Genomic DNA, 7188 nt, shown 5'->3' with positions numbered 1-7188 from the left:
TCCACTTGATATGAGTGGAACATGTTCTCCTCCACTTGATATGAGTGGAACATGTTCTCCTCCACTTGGTATGAGTGGAACATGTTCTCCTCCACTTGATATGAGTGGAACATGTCCTCCTCCACTTGATATGAGTGGAACATGTTCTCCTCCACTTGATATGAGAGGAACATGTTCTCCTCCACTTGATATGAGTGGAACATGTTCTTCTCCACTTGATATGAGCGGAACATGTTCTCCTCCACTTGATATGAGCGAACATGTTCTCCTCCACTTGATATGAGTGGAAAATGTTCTCTACTTGATATGAGTTGAACATGTTCTCCTCTACTTGATATGAGTGGAACATGTTCTCCTCCACTTGATATGAGTGGAACATGTTCTCCTCCACTTGATATGAGTGGAACATGTTCTCCTCCACTTGATATGAGTTGAACATGTTCTCCTCCACTTGATATGAGTTGAACATGTTCTCCTCCACTTGATATGAGTGGAACATGTTCTCTACTTGATATGAGTTGAACATGTTCTCCTCTACTTAATATGAGTGGAACATGTTCTCCTCCACTTGATATGAGTTGAACATGTTCTCCTCCACTTGATATGAGTGGAAAATGTTCTCCACTTGATATGAGTGGAACATGTTCTCTACTTGATATGAGTTGAACATGTTCTCCTCTACTTAATATGAGTGGAACATGTTCTCCTCCACTTGATATGAGTGGAAAATGTTCTCTACTTGATATGAGTTGAACATGTTCTCCTCTACTTAATGAGTGGAACATGTTCTCCTCCACTTGATATGAGTTGAACATGATCTCCTGTACTTAATATGAGCGGAACATGTTCTCCTCTACTTGATATGAGTGGAACATGTTCTCCTCTACTTGATATGAGTGGAACATGTTCCCCTCCACTTGATATGAGTGGAACATGATCTCCTCCACTTGATATGAGTGGAACATGTTCTCCTCCACTTGATATGAGCGGAACATGTTCTCCTCCACTTGATATGATAGGAACATGTTCTTCTCCACTTGATATGAGCGGAACATGATCTCCTCCACTTGATATGAGTGGAACATGTTCTCCTCCACTTGATATGATAGGAACATGTTCTTCTCCACTTGATATGAGCGGAACATGATCTCCTCCACTTGATATGAGTGGAACATGTTCTCCTCCACTTGATATGAGTGGAACATGTTCTCCTCCACTTGATATGAGTGGAACATGTTCTCATCCACTTGATATGAGTGGAACATGTTCTCCTCCACATGATATGAGTGGAACATGTTCTCCTCCACTTGATATGAGTGGAACATGTTCTCCTCCACTTGATATGACTGGAACATGTTCTCCTCCACTTGATAAGAGTGGAACATGTTCTCCTCCACTTTATATGAGAGGAACATGTTCTCCTCCACTTGATATGAGTGGAACATGTTCTCCTCCACTTGATATGAGAGGAACATGTTCTTCTCCACTTGATATGAGCGGAACATGTTCTCCTCCACTTGATATGAGCGGGACATGTTCTCCTCCACTTGATATGAGCGGAACATGTTCTCCTCCACTTGATATGAGTGGAAAATGTTCTCTACTTGATATGAGTTGAACATGTTCTCCTCCACTTGATATGAGTGGAACATGTTCTCTACTTGATATGAGTTGAACATGTTCTCCTCTACTTAATATTAGTGGAACATGTTCTCCTCCACTTGATATGAGTTGAACATGTTCTCCTCCACTTGATATGAGTTGAACATGTTCTCCTCCACTTGATATGAGTGGAAAATGTTCTCCTCCACTTGATATGAGTGGAACATGTTCTCTACTTGATATGAGTTGAACATGTTCTCCTCTACTTAATATGAGTGGAACATGTTCTCCTCCACTTGATATGAGTTGAACATGTTCTCCTCCACTTGATATGAGTTGAACATGTTCTCCTCCACTTGATATGAGTGGAAAATGTTCTCCACTTGATATGAGTTGAACATGATCTCCTCCACTTGATATGAGTGGGACATGTTCTCCTCCACTTTATATGAGTGGAACATGTTCTCCTCCACTTGATATGAGTGGATCATGCTCTCCTCCAATTGATATGAGTGGAACATGTTCTCCTCCACTTGATATGAGTGGAACATGTTCTCCTCCACTTGATATGAGTGGAACATGTTCTCCTCCACTTGATATGAGTGGAAAATGTTCTCCTCTACTTGATATGAGTGGAAAATGTTCTCCTCTACTTGATATGAGCGGAACATGTTCTCCTCCACTTGATATGAGCGGAACATGTTCTCCTCCACTTGATATGAGTGGAACATGTTCTCCTCCACTTGATATGAGTTGAACATGTTCTCCTCCACTTGATATGAGTGGAACATGTTCTCCTCCACTTGATATGAGTGGAACATGTTCTCCTCCACTTGATATGAGTGGAACATGATCTCCTCCACTTGATATGAGTGGAACATGTTCTCCTCCACTTGATATGAGTGAAACATGATCTCCTCCACTTCATATGAGTGGAACATGATCTCCTCCACTTGATATGAGTGGAACATGTTCTCCTCCACTTCATATGAGTGGAACATGATCTCCTCTTCTTGATATGAGTGGAACATGTTCTCCTCCACTTGATATGAGTGGAACATGTTCTCCTCCACTTGATATGAGTGGAACATGATCTCCTCCACTTGATATGAGCGGAACATGTTCTCCTCCACTTGATACGAGTGGATAATGATCTCCTCCACTTGATATGAGTGGAACATGTTTTCCTCCACTTGATATGAGTGGAACATGTTCTCCTCCACTTGATATGAGTGGAACATGTTCTCCTCCACTTGATATGAGTGGAACATGTTCTCCCCCACTTGATATGAGTGGAACATGTTCTCCTCTACTTGATATGAGTGGAACATGATCTCCTCCACTTGATATGAGTGGAACATGATCTCCTCCACTTGATATGAGTGGAACATGTTCTCCTCCACTTGATATGAGTGGAACATGTTCTCCTCCACATGATATGAGAGGAACATGATCTCCTCCACTTGATATGAGTGGAACATGTTCTCCTCCACATGATATGAGAGGAACATGATCTCCTCCACTTGATATGAGTGGAACATGTTCTCCTCCACTTGATATGAGCGGGACATGTTCTCCTCCACTTGATATGAGTGGAACATGTTCTCCTCCACTTGATATGAGTGGAACATGTTCTCCTCCACTTGATATGAGTTGAACATGTTCTCCTCCACTTGATATGAGCGGAACATGTTCTCCTCCACTTGATATGAGTGGAACATGTTCTCCTCCACTTGATATGAGTGGAACATGTTCTCCTCCACTTGATATGAGTGGAACATGTTCTCCTCCACTTGATATGAGTGGAACATGTTCTCCTCCACTTGGTATGAGTGGAACATGTTCTCCTCCACTTGATATGAGTGGAACATGTCCTCCTCCACTTGATATGAGTGGAACATGTTCTCCTCCACTTGATATGAGAGGAACATGTTCTCCTCCACTTGATATGAGTGGAACATGTTCTTCTCCACTTGATATGAGCGGAACATGTTCTCCTCCACTTGATATGAGCGGAACATGTTCTCCTCCACTTGATATGAGTGGAAAATGTTCTCTACTTGATATGAGTTGAACATGTTCTCCTCTACTTGATATGAGTGGAACATGTTCTCCTCCACTTGATATGAGTGGAACATGTTCTCCTCCACTTGATATGAGTGGAACATGTTCTCCTCCACTTGATATGAGTTGAACATGTTCTCCTCCACTTGATATGAGTTGAACATGTTCTCCTCCACTTGATATGAGTGGAACATGTTCTCTACTTGATATGAGTTGAACATGTTCTCCTCTACTTAATATGAGTGGAACATGTTCTCCTCCACTTGATATGAGTTGAACATGTTCTCCTCCACTTGATATGAGTGGAAAATGTTCTCCACTTGATATGAGTGGAACATGTTCTCTACTTGATATGAGTTGAACATGTTCTCCTCTACTTAATATGAGTGGAACATGTTCTCCTCCACTTGATATGAGTGGAAAATGTTCTCTACTTGATATGAGTTGAACATGTTCTCCTCTACTTAATGAGTGGAACATGTTCTCCTCCACTTGATATGAGTTGAACATGATCTCCTGTACTTAATATGAGCGGAACATGTTCTCCTCTACTTGATATGAGTGGAACATGTTCTCCTCTACTTGATATGAGTGGAACATGTTCCCCTCCACTTGATATGAGTGGAACATGATCTCCTCCACTTGATATGAGTGGAACATGTTCTCCTCCACTTGATATGAGCGGAACATGTTCTCCTCCACTTGATATGATAGGAACATGTTCTTCTCCACTTGATATGAGCGGAACATGATCTCCTCCACTTGATATGAGTGGAACATGTTCTCCTCCACTTGATATGATAGGAACATGTTCTTCTCCACTTGATATGAGCGGAACATGATCTCCTCCACTTGATATGAGTGGAACATGTTCTCCTCCACTTGATATGAGTGGAACATGTTCTCCTCCACTTGATATGAGTGGAACATGTTCTCATCCACTTGATATGAGTGGAACATGTTCTCCTCCACATGATATGAGTGGAACATGTTCTCCTCCACTTGATATGAGTGGAACATGTTCTCCTCCACTTGATATGACTGGAACATGTTCTCCTCCACTTGATAAGAGTGGAACATGTTCTCCTCCACTTTATATGAGAGGAACATGTTCTCCTCCACTTGATATGAGTGGAACATGTTCTCCTCCACTTGATATGAGAGGAACATGTTCTTCTCCACTTGATATGAGCGGAACATGTTCTCCTCCACTTGATATGAGCGGGACATGTTCTCCTCCACTTGATATGAGCGGAACATGTTCTCCTCCACTTGATATGAGTGGAAAATGTTCTCTACTTGATATGAGTTGAACATGTTCTCCTCCACTTGATATGAGTGGAACATGTTCTCTACTTGATATGAGTTGAACATGTTCTCCTCTACTTAATATTAGTGGAACATGTTCTCCTCCACTTGATATGAGTTGAACATGTTCTCCTCCACTTGATATGAGTTGAACATGTTCTCCTCCACTTGATATGAGTGGAAAATGTTCTCCTCCACTTGATATGAGTGGAACATGTTCTCTACTTGATATGAGTTGAACATGTTCTCCTCTACTTAATATGAGTGGAACATGTTCTCCTCCACTTGATATGAGTTGAACATGTTCTCCTCCACTTGATATGAGTTGAACATGTTCTCCTCCACTTGATGTGAGTGGAAAATGTTCTCTACTTGATATGAGTTGAACATGTTCTCCTCTACTTAATATGAGTGGAACATGTTCTCCTCCACTTGATATGAGTGGAACATGTTCTCCTCCACTTGATATGAGTGGGACATGTTCTCCTCCACTTGATATGAGCGGAACATGTTCTCCTCCACTTGATATGAGTGGAGAATGTTCTCTACTTGATATGAGTTGAACATGTTCTCCTCCACTTGATATGAGTGGAACATGTTCTCTACTTGATATGAGTTGAACATGTTCTCCTCTACTTAATATGAGTGGAACATGTTCTCCTCCACTTGATATGAGTTGAACATGTTCTCCTCCACTTGATATGAGTGGAAAATGTTCTCTACTTGATATGAGTTGAACATGTTCTCCTCTACTTAATATGAGTGGAACATGTTCTCCTCCCCTTGATATGAGTTGAACATGATCTCCTGTACTTAATATGAGCGGAACATGTTCTCCTCTACTTGATATGAGTGGAACATGTTCTCCTCCACTTGATATGAGTGGAACATGTTCTCCTCCACTTGATATGAGTGGAACATGTTCTCCTCCACTTGATATGAGTGGAACATGTTCTCCTCCACTTGATATGAGCGGAACATGTTCTCCTCCACTTGATATGAGTGGAAAATGTTCTCTACTTGATATGAGTTGAACATGTTCTCCTCCACTTGATATGAGTGGAACATGTTCTCTACTTGATATGAGTTGAACATGTTCTCCTCTACTTAATATTAGTGGAACATGTTCTCCTCCACTTGATATGAGTTGAACATGTTCTCCTCCACTTGATATGAGTTGAACATGTTCTCCTCCACTTGATATGAGTGGAAAATGTTCTCCTCCACTTGATATGAGTGGAACATGTTATCTACTTGATATGAGTTGAACATGTTCTCCTCTACTTAATATGAGTGGAACATGTTCTCCTCCACTTGATATGAGTTGAACATGTTCTCCTCCACTTGATATGAGTTGAACATGTTCTCCTCCACTTGATATGAGTGGAAAATGTTCTCTACTTGATATGAGTTGAACATGTTCTCCTCTACTTAATATGAGTGGAACATGTTCTCCTCCACTTGATATGAGTGGAACATGTTCTCCTCCACTTGATATGACTGGGACATGTTCTCCTCCACTTGATATGAGCGGAACATGTTCTCCTCCACTTGATATGAGTGGAGAATGTTCTCTACTTGATATGAGTTGAACATGTTCTCCTCCACTTGATATGAGTGGAACATGTTCTCTACTTGATATGAGTTGAACATGTTCTCCTCTACTTAATATGAGTGGAACATGTTCTCCTCCACTTGATATGAGTTGAACATGTTCTCCTCCACTTGATATGAGTGGAACATGTTCTCCTCCACTTGATATGAGTTGAACATGTTCTCCTCCACTTGATATGAGTGGAACATGTTCCCCTCCACTTGATATGAGTGGAACATGATCTCCTCCACTTGATATGAGTGGAACATGTTCTCCTCCACTTGATATGAGTGGAACATGTTCTCCTCCACTTGATATGAGTGGAACATGTTCTCCTCCACTTGATATGAGTGGAACATGTTCTCCTCCACTTGATATGAGTGGAACATGTTCTCCTCCACTTGATATGAGTTGAACATGATCTCCTGTACTTAATATGAGTGGAACATGTTCTCCTCCACTTGATATGAGTGGAACATGTTCTCCTCCAGTCTTCCTTGTTGTCACCATGTGAAAGAAGTGGGTCATGTTAGGCTTTTAGGCAGCCATGATTGTTTTATTCCACATTAAGAAGCCTACTAAATTCCACGCATATTTAGCGGGGGTGTACTGTGGACGCC

This window comes from Nerophis ophidion, linkage group LG04, assembly GCF_033978795.1.
Source record: "Nerophis ophidion isolate RoL-2023_Sa linkage group LG04, RoL_Noph_v1.0, whole genome shotgun sequence".
NCBI lineage: Eukaryota > Metazoa > Chordata > Actinopteri > Syngnathiformes > Syngnathidae > Nerophis > Nerophis ophidion.
The sequence above is the reverse complement of the archived record's forward strand: the minus strand, read 5'-3'. Positions refer to the sequence as shown.